Consider the following 14,651-nt stretch of genomic DNA (forward strand, 5'->3'; position numbering starts at 1 on the left):
CCCTTTTGCTTTCAAGCGGGAAGGCGGGATTTCTCTTGAGATTCTACAGCAGAAAATTACCTCATCTCGCACTGAGGGGATAATATTGTGTCGTTTCTCGAGTTGGGGCCAGAAGCTGGGGATACTTCTGGAGTTGAGACGGGACCCTCTGGAACTCGCTCAGGTTGCTTCAGGGAAGTCAAGTACTTTTTTGTGTTGGAAGGGGAACTTCTTGATTACTCTCGAGTCTTTAAATGGGAATATAGCCTCTTTTCGATTTGAGTCCATGAAGTGTGTTTTCCTCTCCACTGAGGACGGATGTTAGGGAACATTCTGAGTCGCCTAAAGGGAGTCAGGTACCCGTATGCCTTTCAAGATGGAATGTGGGATTTCTTTTGAGATTCTGCAGCGCAAGATTTCCTCATATCACATTGAGGGGACAATTTTATGGTGTTTCTCGAGTTGTGGCAGGAAGCAGGGAGTACTTCTCTAGTTCCAGCGGGGACCTCAGGAATTCGCTCGGGTTGCTTCAGGGAAGTCAAGTCCCCTTTTGTGTTGGAAGGGGAACTTCCGGATGACTCTCGAGCTGTTAAATGTGAATAATGCCTCTTCTCTATTTGAGTCCATAAAGTGTGCTTTCCCCTCCACTGAGGAAGGTTGTTAGGGAACATTCTGAGTCGCCTAAAGGGAGTCAAGTACCCTTTTCCCCTTCAAGCGGAAATGTGGGATTTCTCTTGAGATTCTGCAGCGCAAAATTTCCTCATCTCGCATTGAGGGAATAATTTTGTTGTGTTTCTCGAGTTGCGAAGGGGACCTCAGAAACTTACCCGAGTTACTTCAGGAAATCAGGCCCCTTTTTTCATGGAAGGAGAACTTCCGGATTACTCTAGAGCCCTTTAATGGGAAAATGGCCTCTTCTGGAGTTGAGTCCATAAAGTGTGTTTTCCTCTCCACTGAGGACAAATGTTAGGGACCATTCTGAGTCGCCTAAAGGGAGTCAAGTACCCTTCTGCCTTTCAAGCGGGAATGTGGGATTTCTCTTGAGATTCGGCATCGCAAAATTTCCTCATCTCCCATTGAGGGGATAATTTTGTGGTGTTTCTCGAGTTGCGGTGGGAAGCTGGGGGTACTTCTCGAGTTGCACCGGGGACCTCAGGAACTCGCTCGGGTTGCTTCAGGGAAGTCAAGTCCACCTTTGTGCTGGAAGGGGAACTTCCGAATTACTCTCGAGCAGTTAAATGGAAAAAATGCCTCTTCTCCATTTGAGTCCATAAAGTGTGTTTTCCTCTCCACTGAGGAAGGATCTTAGGGAACATTCTGAGTCGCATAAACGGAGTCAGTACCCTTTTGCCTTTCAAGCCGGAATGTGGGATTTCTCTTGAGATTCTCAGCGCAAAATTTCCTCATCTCGCAGTGAGGGGAATATTTTGTGGTGTTTCTCGAATTGCGGCGGGACGGTGGGGGTACTTTTTGAGTTTAGATGGGGACCTCAGGAACTCACTGGAGTTTCTTCAGGGAAGTCAGGTCCCCTTTTGTGCTGGAAGGGGAACTTCCGGATTAGTCTCGAGCCCTTTAATGGGAATAGGGCCTCTTATGGAGTTGAGTCCATAAAGTGTGTTCTCTCCAATGGGGAAGGATGTTAAGGATCTTTCTGAGTGACATAAAGGGAGTCAAGTACGCTTTTGCCTTTCAGTTGGGAATGTTGGATTTCACTTCAGATTCTGCAGCGCAAAGTTTCCTCATCTCGCATTGAGGGGATAATTTTGTGGTGTTTCCCGAATTTCGGCGGGAAGCTGGGGGTACTTCTCGAGTTGCGATGGGGACATCAGGAACTCGCTCGGGTTTCTTCAGTTAAGGCAGGTCCCGTTTTGTGTTTGAAGGGGAACTTCCGGTTCACTATCGAGCCGTTAAGTGGGAATCGGTCCTCATCTCGAATTGAGTCCATAAAGAGTGTTCTCCTCTCCAATGGGCACTGCTCTGTGAGGGAACTTTCTGAATCGCATAAAGGGTTTTAAGAGTCCTTTTGCCTTTCAAGAGGGAATGTGGTATTTCTCTTGTGATTCTGCATCGCAAAATTTCCTCATCTCGCACTGAGGGGATAATTTTGTGGTGTTTCTCTAGTTGCGGCAGGAAGCTTGGGGTACTTCTCGAGTTGCCATGTGGACCTCAAGAACTTGCTTGGGTTTCTTCAGATAAGGCAGGTCCCCTTTTGTGTTGGAAAGGGCACTTCCTGTTTACTCTCCAGCCATTAAATGGGAATAGGGCTTCATCTCGAATTGAGTCCATAAAGTGTGTTCTCCTCTCCAATGGGGACGGCTGTGTGAGGGTACTTTCTGAGTCGCATAAAGGGTGTCAAGTACACTTTTGCCTTTCAAGCGGGAATGGGGTATTTCTCTTGAGATTCTGCAGCGCACAATTTCCTCATCTCGCATTGAGGGGATAATTCTGTGGTGTTTGTCGAGTTGCAGTGGGATGCTGGGGGTGCTTGTCGAGTTGCAACGGGGACCTCAGGAAGTGGCTCGGGTTGCTTCAGGGAAGTCAGGTCCCCTTTTGTGTTGGAACGGGAACTCCCGGTTTACTTTCGAGCCATTCATTGGGAATAGGGATTCATCTGGAGTTGAGTCCAAAAGGTGTTTTTACCTCTCCAATGGGTACGGCTCTGTGAGCGAACTTTCTGGGTCACATAAAGGGTGTCAAGTGACCTTTTGCCTTTCAAGCGGGTATGTGGGACTTTTCTTGAGATTTCGGAGTGCAAAATTTCCTCATCTCGCATTTTGGGGATAATTTTGTTGTGTCTCGAGTTTCGGCTTGGATCTGGGGGTACTTCTCGAGTTGCAGCGTGGACCTCAGGAACTCGTTCGTGTTGCTTCAGGGAAGTCAGGTCCCCTTTTTTTGGAAGTGGACCTTCCAGATTACTCTCGAGCCCTTAAATGGGAATAAGTCCTCTTCTAGATTTGAGTCCATGAAGTGTGTTCTCCGCTCCAATAATTACGGGTGTTAGGAAACTATCTGAATCGCATAAAGTGTGTCAAGTGCCCTTTTGCCTTTCAAGCGGGAATGTGGGATTTCTCTTGAGATTCTGCAGTGCAAAAGTTCCTCATCTCGCATGGAGGGGATAATTATGTGCTGTTACACGAATTGTGCTGGGAAGCTGGGGGTGATTCTCCACTTGCGACGAGGACCTCTGGAACACACTCGGATTACTTCAGGGAAGTCAGGTCCCCTTTTGTGCTGGAAGGGGAACTTCCTGATTGTTCTCGAGGCCTTTAATGGGAATAGGGCCTCCTCTCGATTTGAGTCCATAAATTGTGTTCTCCTCTCCAATGGGGACGGATGTTAGGGAACTTTCTGAGTGGCATAAAGTGTGTCAAGTACCCTTTTGCCTTTCAAGCGGGAATGTGGGATTTCTCTTGAGATTCTGAAGCGTAAAATTACCACATCTCGCATTGAGGGGATAATTTTGTGGTCTTTCTCGAGTTGCAGAGGGAAGCAGGGGATACTTCTCGACTTGCAACGGGGACCTCAGGAACTCGCTCGGGTTGCTTCAGCGAAGTCAAGTCCCCTTTTGTGTTGGAAGGGGAACTTCCAGATTACTCTCGAGCCGTTAAATGGGAACATTGCCTCTTCTCGATTTGAGTCCAAAGAGTGTGTTCTCCTCTGCACTGAGGACGGATGTTAGGCAACATTCTGAGTCGCCTAATGGGAGTCATGTACACTGTTGCCTTTCAACCGGCAATGTGGGATTTCTCTTGAGATTCTGCAGCGCAAAATTTCCTCATCTCGCATGGAAGGGATAATTTTTTGGTGTTTCACGAATTGGGTTGGGAAGCTGGGGTTAATTCTGCAGTTCCGACGAGTACCTCTGGACCACACTCGAGTTACTTCAGGGAAGTCTGGTCCCATTTTGTGCTGGAAGGGGAACTTCCGTATTACTCTCGAACCCTTTAATGTGAATAGGGCCTCTTCTCTAATAGAGTCCATAAAGTGTGTTCTCCTCGCAATGGGGACTGCTCTGTGAGGGAACTTTCTGAGTTGCATAAAGGGAGTTCAGTACCCTTTTGCCTTTTATGAGGAAATGTGGTATTTCTCTTGAGTATCTGCAGCGCAAAATTTCCTCATCTAGCATTGAGGGGATAATTTTGGGGTGTTTCTCGAGTTCTGGCGGGAAGCTGGGTGTGCTTCTCGAGTTGCGACGGGGACCTCAGGAACTCGCTGGGGTTGCTTCAGGGAAGTCAGCTCCCCTGTGGTGTTGGAAGGGGAACTTCCGGTTTACTCTCCAGCCCTTAAATGTGAACAGGGGCTCATCTCGAATTGAGTCCATAAATTGTGTTCTCCTCTCCAAAGGGGACAGCTGTTTGAGGGAACTTTCTGAGTCGAATAAAGGGTTTCAAATAAATTTTTTTCCTTTTCAAAAGGGAATGTGGTATTTCTCTTGAGATTCTGCATCGCAAAATTTCCTCCTCTCACATTGAGGGGATAATTTTGTGGTGTTTCTCGATTTGCGGCGGGAAGCTGGGCGTGCTTCTCAGGTTGAGACGGGGACTTCAGGAACTCGCTCGGGTTGCTTCACAGCAGTCAGGACCCCTTTTTTGTTGGAAGGGGAACCTCCGGTTTACTCTCGAGCCGTTAATGGGAATAGAGGCTCATCTGAATTGAGTCCATAAAATGTATTCTCCTCTCCAATGGGGACTGATGTTAGTGAAATTTCTGAGTCGAATAAAGGGTGTCAAGTACCCATTGCCTTTCAAGCGGGAATGTGGTATTTCACTTGAGATTCTGCAGCGCAAAATTTCTTCATCTCGCATTGAGTCTATAAAATTGTGGGGTTTCTATAGTTGCGGAGAGAAGCTGGGGGTACTTCTCGAAGTGCGTCGGGGACCTCAGGAAATCGCTCGGATTGATTCAGGGAAGTCAGGTCCCCTTTCGTTTTGGAATAGGAACGTCCCGTTTACTCTGGAGCCGTTAAAAGGAATAGGGCCTTCTCTGGAATTGAGTCCTAAAAGTGTGTTCTCCTCTCCAATGTGGACGGCTGTGTGAGGGAACTTTTTGAGTCGCATAAAGGGTGTCAAGTACCCTTTTGCCTTTCAAGAGAGAATGTGATATTTCTCTTCAGATGCAGCACAAAATTTCCTCACCTCGCATTGCGGGGAAAATTTTGTGGTTTTTCTCTTGTTGCGGCGGGAAGCTGGGGTAACTGCTCGAGTTGCGACGGGGAGCCCAGGGAGTCGCTCTGGTTGCTTCAGGGCAGTCAGGTCCCCATTGGGTTTGGAAGCGGAACTTCTGGTTTACTCTCGAGGCATTAAATGGGAATAGGGGCTCATCTCGTATTGAGTCCATATGGTGTGTTCTCCTCTCCAAAGGGGACGGCTGTGAGAGGGAACTTTCTGAGTTGCAAAAAGGGTGTCCTGTACCCTTTTGCCTTGCAAGAAGGAATGTGGTATTTCTCTTGAAATTCTGCAGCGCAAAATTTCTTCATCTCGCATTGAGGGAATAATTTTGTGGTGTTTCTCGAGTGGCGGTGGGAATCTGGGGGTACTTCTCGATGTACGATGGGGAACTCAGGACCTTGTTCGAGTTTCTTCAGGGAAGTCAGGTCCCCTTTTTGTTGAAAGGGAAAATTTAGGTTTACTCTAGAGCCGTTAAATGAGAATAGGGGCTCATCTCGAATTGAGTTCATCAAGTTTATTTTCCTCTCCAATGGGGATGGATGATAGTGAAATTTCTGCGTCCCAAAAATGGGTGTCAAGAAAACTTTGCCTTTCAAGAAGGAAGGTGGTATTTCTCTTGAGATTCTGCAGCGCAAAATTTCCTCATCTCGTATTGAGGGGATAATTTTTTGGTGTTTCCCGAGTTGTGGTAGGAAGCTGGGGGTACATCTCAATTTGCTACGGGGACGTCAGGAACTCGCTAGGGTCGCTTCAGGGAGGTCAGGTCCCCTTTGATGTTGGAATGGGAACTTCCGGTTTCCTCTCGAGCCCTTCAATGTGAACAGGGGCTCATGTCGAATTGAATTCATAAAGTCTGTTCTCCTCTCCAAAGGGGATGGCTGTCTGAGGGTACTTTCTGAGTTGAATAAAGGCTGTCAAGTACCTTTTTGCCTTTCACGAGGGAATGTTGTATTTCTCTTGAGATGCTGCATCGCCAAATTTCCTCATCTCGCATGGAGGGGATAATTTTGGGGTGTTTCTCGAGTTGCGGCGGGAAGCTGGGGGTGCTTCTCGAGTTGCGACGGGGACCTCAGGCACTCGATGGGGTTGCTTCATGGAAGTCAGGTCCCCTTTGCTGTTGGAAGGGGAACTTCCGGGTTCCTCTCGAGCCCTAAAATGTGCACAGGGGCTCATCTCGAATTGAGTCAATGAAGTGTGTTCTCCTCTAAAATGGGACGGCTGTGAGAGGAAGTCTCTGAGTCGAATAGACGGTGTCAAGTACCTTTTTGCCTTTCAAGAGGGAATGTGTCATTTCTCTTCAGATGCTGCATTGCAAAATTTCCTCATCTCGCTTGAGGGGATAATTTTGGGGTGTTTCTCGAGTTGCGGCGGGAAGCTGGGCTGCATCTCGTGTTGCGACGGGGACCTCAGGAACTCGCTGGGGTTGCTTCAGGGAAGTCAGTTCCCCTTTGCTGTTGGAAGGGGAACTTCCGGGTTCCTCTCGAGCCCTTAAATGTGCACAGAGGCTCATCTCGAATTGAGTCAATGAAGTGTATACTCCTCTCAAATGGCACGGTTGTGTGAGGGAACTTTCTGAGTCGAATAGATGGTGTCAAGTACCTTTTTGCCTTTCAAGAGGGAATGTGGTATTTCTCTTGAGATGCTACATCGCAAAATTTCCTCATCTCGCATTGAGGGGATAATTTTGGGGTGTTTCTCGAGTTGCGGCGGAAAGCTAGGGGTGCTTCTCGAGTTCCGACGGGGTCTCAGGAACTCGCTGGGGCTGCTTCAGGGAAGTCAGGTCCCCTTTGGTGTTGGAAGGGGAACTTCCGGGTTCCTCTCGAGCCCTAAAATGTGCACAGGGGCTCATTTCGAATTGAGTCCATAAAGTGTGTACTCTCCAAAGGGGACGGCTGTGTGAGGGAACTTTCTGAGTCGAATAAAGCTTGTCAAGTACCATTTTGCCTTTCAAGAGGGAATGGGATATTTCTCTTGAGATGCTGCATCACAAAATTTCCTCATCTCGCATTGAGGGGATAATTTTGGGGTGTTTATCAAGTTGCGGCGGGAAGCTGGTGGTGCTTCTCGAGTAGTGACGGGGACCTAAGGAACTCGCTGGGGTTGCTACAGGGAAGTCAGGTCCCCTTTGCTGTTGGAAGGGGAACTTCCAGGTTCCTCTCGAGCCCTTAAATGTGCACAGGGGCTCATCTCGAATTGAGTCCGTAAAGTGTGTTCTCCTCTAAAAGGGGACGGCTGTGTGAGGGAACTTTCTGAGTCAAATAAATGGTGTCAAGTACCTTTTTGCCTTTCAAGAGGGAATGTGGTATTTCTCTTGAGATGCTGCATCGCAAAATTTCCTCATCTCGCATTGAGGGGATAATTTTGGGGTGTTTCTCGAGTTCCGGCGGGAAGCTGGGGGTGCTTCTCGAGTTCCGACGGGGTCTCAGGAACTCGCTGGGGCTGCTTCAGGGAAGTCAGGTCCCCGTTGCTGTTGGAAGGGGAACTTCCGGGTTCCTCTCGAGCCGTAAAATGTGCCCAGGGGCTCATCTCGAATTGAGTCAATGAAGTGTGTTCTCCTGTAAAAGGGGAAGGCTGTGGGAGGGAACTTTCTGAGTCGAATAAAGGGTGTCAAGTACCATTTTGCCTTTCAAGAGGGAATGTGTTATTTCTCTTCAGATGCTGCATTGCAAAATTTCCTCATCTCGCTTGAAGGGATATTTTTGGGGTGTTTCTCGAGTAGCCGGGGGAAGCTGGGGGTGCTTCAAGAGTTGCGACGGGTACCTCAGGAACTCGCTGAGGTTGCTTCAAGGAAGTCAGGTTTCCTTTGCTGTTGGAAGGGGAACTTCCGGGTTCCTCTCCAGCCCTAAAATGTGCACAGGGGCTCATCTCGAATTGAGTCAATGAAGTGTGTTCTCCTCTAAAATGGGACGGCTGTGTGAGGGAAGTTTCTGAGTCGAATAGATGGTGTCAAGTACCTTTTTGCCTTTCAAGAGGGAATGTGTTATTTCTCTTGAGATGCTGCATTGCAAAATTTCCTCATCTCGCTTGAGGGGATAATTTTGGGTTGTTTCTCGAGTTGCGGCGGGAAGCTGGGTGTGCTTCTCGAGTTGCGACGGGGATCTCAATAACTCTATGGGGTTGCTTCAGGGAAGTCGGGTCCCCTTTGCTGTTGGAAGGGGAACTTATGGGTTCCTCTCGAGCACTTAAATGTGCACACGGGCTCATCTCGAATTGAGTCCATAAAGTGTGTTCTCCTCTAAAAGGGGACGGGTGTGTGAGGGAACTTTCTGAGTCGAATAAAGGATGTCAAGTACCTTTTTGCCTTTCAAGAGGGAATGTGGTATTTCTCTAGAGATGCTGCATTCCAAAATTTCCTGATCTCGCATTGAGGGGATAATTTTGGGGTGTTTCTCGAGTTGCGGCAGGAAGCTGGTGCTGCTTCTCGAGTTGCGACGGGGAACTCAGGAACTCCCTGGGGTTGCTTCAGGGAAGTCAGGTCCCCTTTGATGTTGGAAGGGGAACTTCCGGGTTCCTTTCGAGCGCTAAAATGTGCACAGGGGCTCATCTCGAATTGAATCCATAAAGTGTGTTCTCTTCTCAAATGGCACGGTTGTGTGAGGGAACTTTCTGAGTCGAATAAAGGATGTCAAGTACCTTTTTGCCTTTCAAGAGGGAATGTGGTATTTCTCTTGAGATGCTGCATCGCAAAATTTCCTCCTGTCGCATTGAGGGGATAATTTTCGGGTGTTTCTCGAGTTTCGGCGGGAAGCTGGGGGTGATTCTCGAGTAGTGACGGGGACCTAAGAACTCGCTGGGGTTGCTACAGGGAAGTCAGGTCCCCTTTGCTGTTGGAAGGGGAACTTCCAGGTTCCTCTCGAGCCCTTAAATGTGCACAGGGGCTCATCTGGAATTATGGCCGTAAAGTGTGTTCTCCTCTAAAAGGGGACGGCTGTGTGAGGGAACTTTCTGAGTCGAATAAAGGGTGTCAAGTACCTTTTTGCCTTTCAAGAGGGAATGTGGTATTTCTCTTGAGATGCTGCATCGCATAATTTCCTCATCTCACATTGAGGGGATAATTTTGGGGTGTTTCTCGAGTTGCGGCGGGAAGCTGGGGGTGCTTCGCGAGTTGCGACGGGGACCTCAGCTACTCGCTGGGGTTGCTTCAGGGAATTTAGGTCCCCTTTGCTGTTGGAAGGGGAACTTACGGGTTCCTCTCGAGCCCTTAAATGCGCACAGGGGCTCATCTCGAATTGAGTCAATGAAGTGTGTTCTCATGTAAAAGGGGAAGGCTGTGGGAGGGAACTTTCTGAGTCGAATAAAGGGTGTCAAGTACCATTTTGCCTTTCAAGAGGGAATGTGTTATTTCTCTTCAGATGCTGCATTGCAAAATTTCCTCATCTCGCTTGAGGGGATAATTTTGGGGTGTTTCTCGAGTTGCGGCGGGAAGCTGGGGGTGCTTCAAGAGTTGCGACGGATACCTCAGGAACTCGCTGAGGTTGCTTCAAGGAAGTCAGGTTTCCTTTGCTGTTGGAAGGGGAACTTCCGGGTTCCTCTCCAGCCCTTAAATGTGCACAGGTGCTCATCTCGAATTGAGGCCGTAAAGTGTGTTCTCTACTAAGGGGACGGCTTTGTGAGGGAACTTTCTGAGTCGAATAAAGGTTGTCAAGTACCTTTCGCATTTCAAGAAGGAATGTGGTATTTCTCTTGAGATGCTGCATCGCAAAATTTCCTCATGTCCCATTGAGGGGATAATTTTGGGGTGTTTCACAAGTTGCAGCGGGAAACTGGGGGTGCTTGTCCAGTACTGACGGGGACCTAAGGTACTCCCTGGGGTTGCTACAGGGAAGTCAGGTCCCCTTTGCTGTTGGAATTGGAACTTCCGGGTTTTTCTCGAGCGCTTAAATGTGCACAGGGGCTCATCTCGAATTGTGTCAATGAAGTGTATACTCCTCTCAAATGGCACGGTTGTGTGAGGGAACTTTCTGAGTTGAATGAATGGTGTCAAGAACCTTTTTGCCTTTCAATAGGGAATGTGGTATTTCTCTTCAGATGCTGCATCGCAAAATTTCCTCATCTCGCATTGAGGGGATATTATTGGGGTGTTTCTCGAGTTGCGGTGAGAAGCTTGGGGTGCTTCTCGAGTTGGGACGGCGACCTCAGGAACTCGCTGGGGTTGCTTCAGGGAAGTCAGGTCCCCTTTGGTGTTGGAAGGGGAACTTCCGGGTTCCTCTCGAGCCCTAAAATGTGCACTGGGGCTCATCTCGAATTGAGTCCATAAAGTGTGTTCTCCTCTAAAAGGGGACGGCTGTGTGAGGGAACTTTCTGAGTCGAATAAACGGTGTCAATTACCTTTTTGCCTTTCAAGAGGGAATGTGGTATTTCTCTTGAGATGCTTCATCGCAAAATTTCCTCATCTCGCATTGAGGGGATAATTTTTGGGTGTTTCTCGTTTTGCGGCGGGAAGCTGGGGGTGCTTCTCGAGTTGCGACGGGGACCTCAGGAACTCGCTGGGCTTGCTTCATGGAAGTCAGTTCCCCTTTGCTTTTGGAAGGGGAACTTCCGAGTTCCTCTCGAGCCCTTATATGTGCACAGGGGCTCATCACGAATTGAGTCAATGAAGTGTATACTCCTCTCAAATGGCACGGTTGTGTGAGGGATGTTTCTGAGTCAAATAAATGGTGTCAAGTAAATTTTTGCCTTTCAAGAGGGAATGTGGTACTTCTCTTCAGATGCTGCATCGCAAAATTTCCTCATCTCGCATTGAGTGGATAATTTTGGGGTGTTTCTCGAGTTGCGGCGGGAAGCTGGTGCGGCTTCTCGAGTTACGACGGGGATCTCAGGAACTCGCTGGGGTTGCTTCCGGGAAGTCAGGTCCCCTTTGGTGTTGGAAGGGGAATTTCTGGGTTCTTCTCTCGAGCGCTAAAATGTGCACAGGGGCTCATCTCGAACTGAATCCATAAAGTATGTTCTCCTCTCAAATGGCACGGTTGTGTGAGGGAAGTTTCTGAGTCGAATAAATGGTGTCAAGTACCTTTTTGCCTTTCAAGAGGGAATGTGGTATTTCTCTTCAGATGCTGCATCGCAAAATTTCCTCATCTCGCATTGAGGGGATAATTTTGGGGTGTTTCTCGAGTTGCGGCAGAAAGCTGGGGTGCTTCTCGAGTTGCGACGGGGACCTCATGAACTCGCTTGGGTTGCTTCATGGAAGTCAGGTCCCCTTTGCTGTTGGAAGGGGAACTTCCAGGTTCCTCTCGAGCCCTTATATGTGCACAGGGGCTCATCACGAATTGAGTCAATGAAGTGTATACTCCTCTCAAATGGCACGGTCGTGTGAGGGAACTTTCTGAGTCGAATAAATGGTGTCAAGTACATTTTTTCCTTTCAAGATGGAATGTGGTATTTCTCTTCAGATGCTGCATCGCAAAATTTCCTCATCTCGCATTGAGGGGATAATTTTGGGGTGTTTCTCGAGTTGCGGCGGGAAGCTCGGGTGCTACTCGAGTTGCGACGGGGACCTCAGGAACTCGCTGGGGTTGCTTAAGGGAAGTCAGGTCCCCTTTGGTGTTGGAAGGGGAACTTCCAGTTTCCTCTCGAGCCCTTAAATATGAACATGGCCTCATCTGGAATTGAGTCAATGAAGTGTGTTCTCCTCTCCAAATGGAACGGCTGTGAGGGAATTTTCTGAGTCGAATAAAGGGTGTCAAATACCTTTTTGCCTTTCAAGAGGGAATGTGGTATTTCTCTTGAGATTCTGCATCGCAAACTTTCCTCATATCGCATTCAGCGGATACTTTTGGGGTGTTTCTCGAGTTGCGGCAGGAAGCTGGGGTTGCTTCTCCAGTTGCGACGGGGACCTTAGGAACTCGCTGGGGTTGCTTCAAAGAAGTCAGGTCCTTTTTGGTGTTGGAAGGGGAACTTCCGGTTTCCTCCCGAGCCCTTAAATGTGCACAGGGGCTCATTTCGAATTGAGTCCATAAAGTGTGTTCTCCTCTCCAAAGGGGAGGGCTGAGTGACGGAACTTTCTGAGTCGCATAAAGAATGTCAAGTACCTTTTTGCCTTTCCAGAGGGAATGTGGTATTTCTCTTGAGATGCTGCACCGCAAAATGTCCTCATCTCGCATTGAGGGGATAATTTTGGGGTGTTTCTCGAGTTGCGAATGGAAGCTGAGCGAGCTTCTCGAGTTCCGACTGGGACCTCAGGAACTCGCTGGGGTTGCTTCAGTGAAGTCAGGTCCCCTTTGGTGTTGGAAGGGGAACTTCCGGGTTCCTCTCGAGCCCTTAAATGTGCACAGGGGCTCATCTCGCATTGATTCCATAAAGTGTGTTCTCCTCTCCAAAGGGAACTGCTGTGTGAGGGAACTTTCTGAGTCAAATAAAGGGTGTCAAGTACTTTTGCCTTTGAAAAGGGAATGTGGTACTTCTCTTGAGATGCTGCATCGCAAAATTTCCTCATCTCGCATTGAGGAGATAATTTTGGTATGTTTCTCGAATTGCGGCGGGAAGCTGGGGGTGCTTCTCGAGTTGCGACGGGACCTCAGGAACTCGCTGGGGTTGCTTCAGGGAAGTCAGGTCCTCTTTGGTGTTGGAAGGGGAACTTCCGGTTTCCTCTTGAGCCCTTAAATGTGAACAGGGACTCTACTTGAATTGAGTCCATAAAGTGTGTTCTCCTCTCCGAAGGGGACGGCTTTTTGAGGGAACTTTCTGAGTCGATCAAGGGTGTCAAGTAACTTTTTTCCTTTCAAGAGGGAATGTGGTGTTTCTCTTGAGATGCTGCATCGGAAAATATCCTCATCTCGCATTGAAGGGATAATTTTGGGGTGTTTCTCGAGTTGAGGCTGGAAGCTGAGCGAGCTTCTTGAGTTGCGACAGGGACCTCAGGAACTCGCTGGGGTTGCTTCAGGGAAGTCAGGTCCCCTTTGGTGTTGGAAGGGGAACTTCCGGTTTCCACTCGAGCCCTTAAATGTGCAAGGGGCTCATCTCGATTTTAGTCCATAAAATGTGTTCTCCTCTCCAGAGGGGACAGCTGTTTGTGGGAAATTTCTGAGTCGAATAAAGTGTGTCAAATAAATTTTTGCCTTTTCAAAAGGAAATGTGGTATTTCTCTTGAGATTCTGCATCGCAAATTTTCCTCCTCTCAAATTGAGGGGATAATTTTGTGGTGTTTCTCGAGTTGCGGCGGGAAGCTGGGGGTGCTTCTCAGGTTGCGACGCGGACTTCAGGAACTCGCTCGGGTTGCTTCACGGATTTCAGGCCCCCTTTTTTGTTGGAAGGGGAACCTTCGGTTTACTCTCCAGTCGTTAATGGGAATAGGGGCTCATCTTGAATTGAGTCAATAAAATGTGTTCTCCTCTCCAATGGGGACTGATTTTAGTGAAATTTCTGAGTCGAATAAAGGGTGTCAGTTACCCATTGCCTTTCAAGCGGGAATGTGGTATTTCACTTGAGATTCTGCAGCGCAAATTTTCCTCATCTCGCATTGTGTCTATAATATTGTGGTGTTTCTATAGTTGCGGGGAGAAGCTGGGGGTACTTGTCGAAGAGCGTCGGGAACCTCAGGAACTCGCTCGGGTTAATTCAGGGAAGTCAGGTCCCCTTTCCTTTTGGAATAGGAACATCCGGTTTACTCTGGAGCCATTAAATATGAATAGGGCCTCCTCTCTAATTGAGTCCTTAAAGTGTGTTCTCCTCTCGAATGGGGACCGCTGTGTGAGGGAACATTTTGAGTCGCATAAAGGGTGTCAAGTACCCTTTTGCCTTTCAAGAGGGTATGTGGTATTTCTCGTGAGATGCAGCACAAAATTTCCTCACCTCGCATTGCGGGGAAAATTTTCTGGTTTTTCTTGTGTTGCGGTGGGAAGATGGGGTAACTGCTCGAGTTGTGATGGAGACCCCAGGAAGTCGCTCTGGTTGCTTCAGGGCAGTCAGGTCCCCATTGGAGTTGGAAGGGGAACTTCCGGTTTACTCTGGAGCCGTTAAATGGGAATAGGGACTCATCTCGTATTGAATCCATAAAGTGTGTTCTCCTCTCCAACGGGGACGGCTGTGTGAGGGAACTTTCTGAGTCTCAAAACGGCTGTCCTATACCCTTTTGCCTTGCAAGAAGGAATGTGTTATTTCTCTTGAAATTCTGCAGCGTAAAATTTCTTCATCTCACATTGAGGGAATAATTTTGTCGTTTATCTCGAGTTGGGGCGGGAATCTGGGGGTACTTCTCGAGGTACGATGGGGACCTCAGGACCTTGCTAGGGTTACTTCAGGGATGTCAGGTCCCCTTTTTGTTGGAAGGGAAAATTTAGGTTTACTCTAGAGCCGTTAAATGGGAATAGGGGCTCATCTCAAATTGAGTCCATAAAGTTTATTTTCCTCTCCAATGGGGACTGACGATAGTGAAATTTCTGAGTCCCAAAAAAGGTGTCAAGAAAACTTTGCCTTTCAAAAGGGAAGGTGGTATTTCTCTTGAGATGCTGCATCGCAAAATTTCCTCATCTCGCATTGAGGGGATAATTTTGGGGTGTTTCTTGAGCT

This window comes from Moschus berezovskii, chromosome 13 (assembly GCF_049115385.1).
Source record: "Moschus berezovskii isolate FMDL1 chromosome 13, NW_MosBer_1.0, whole genome shotgun sequence".
Taxonomy (NCBI): domain Eukaryota; kingdom Metazoa; phylum Chordata; class Mammalia; order Artiodactyla; family Moschidae; genus Moschus; species Moschus berezovskii.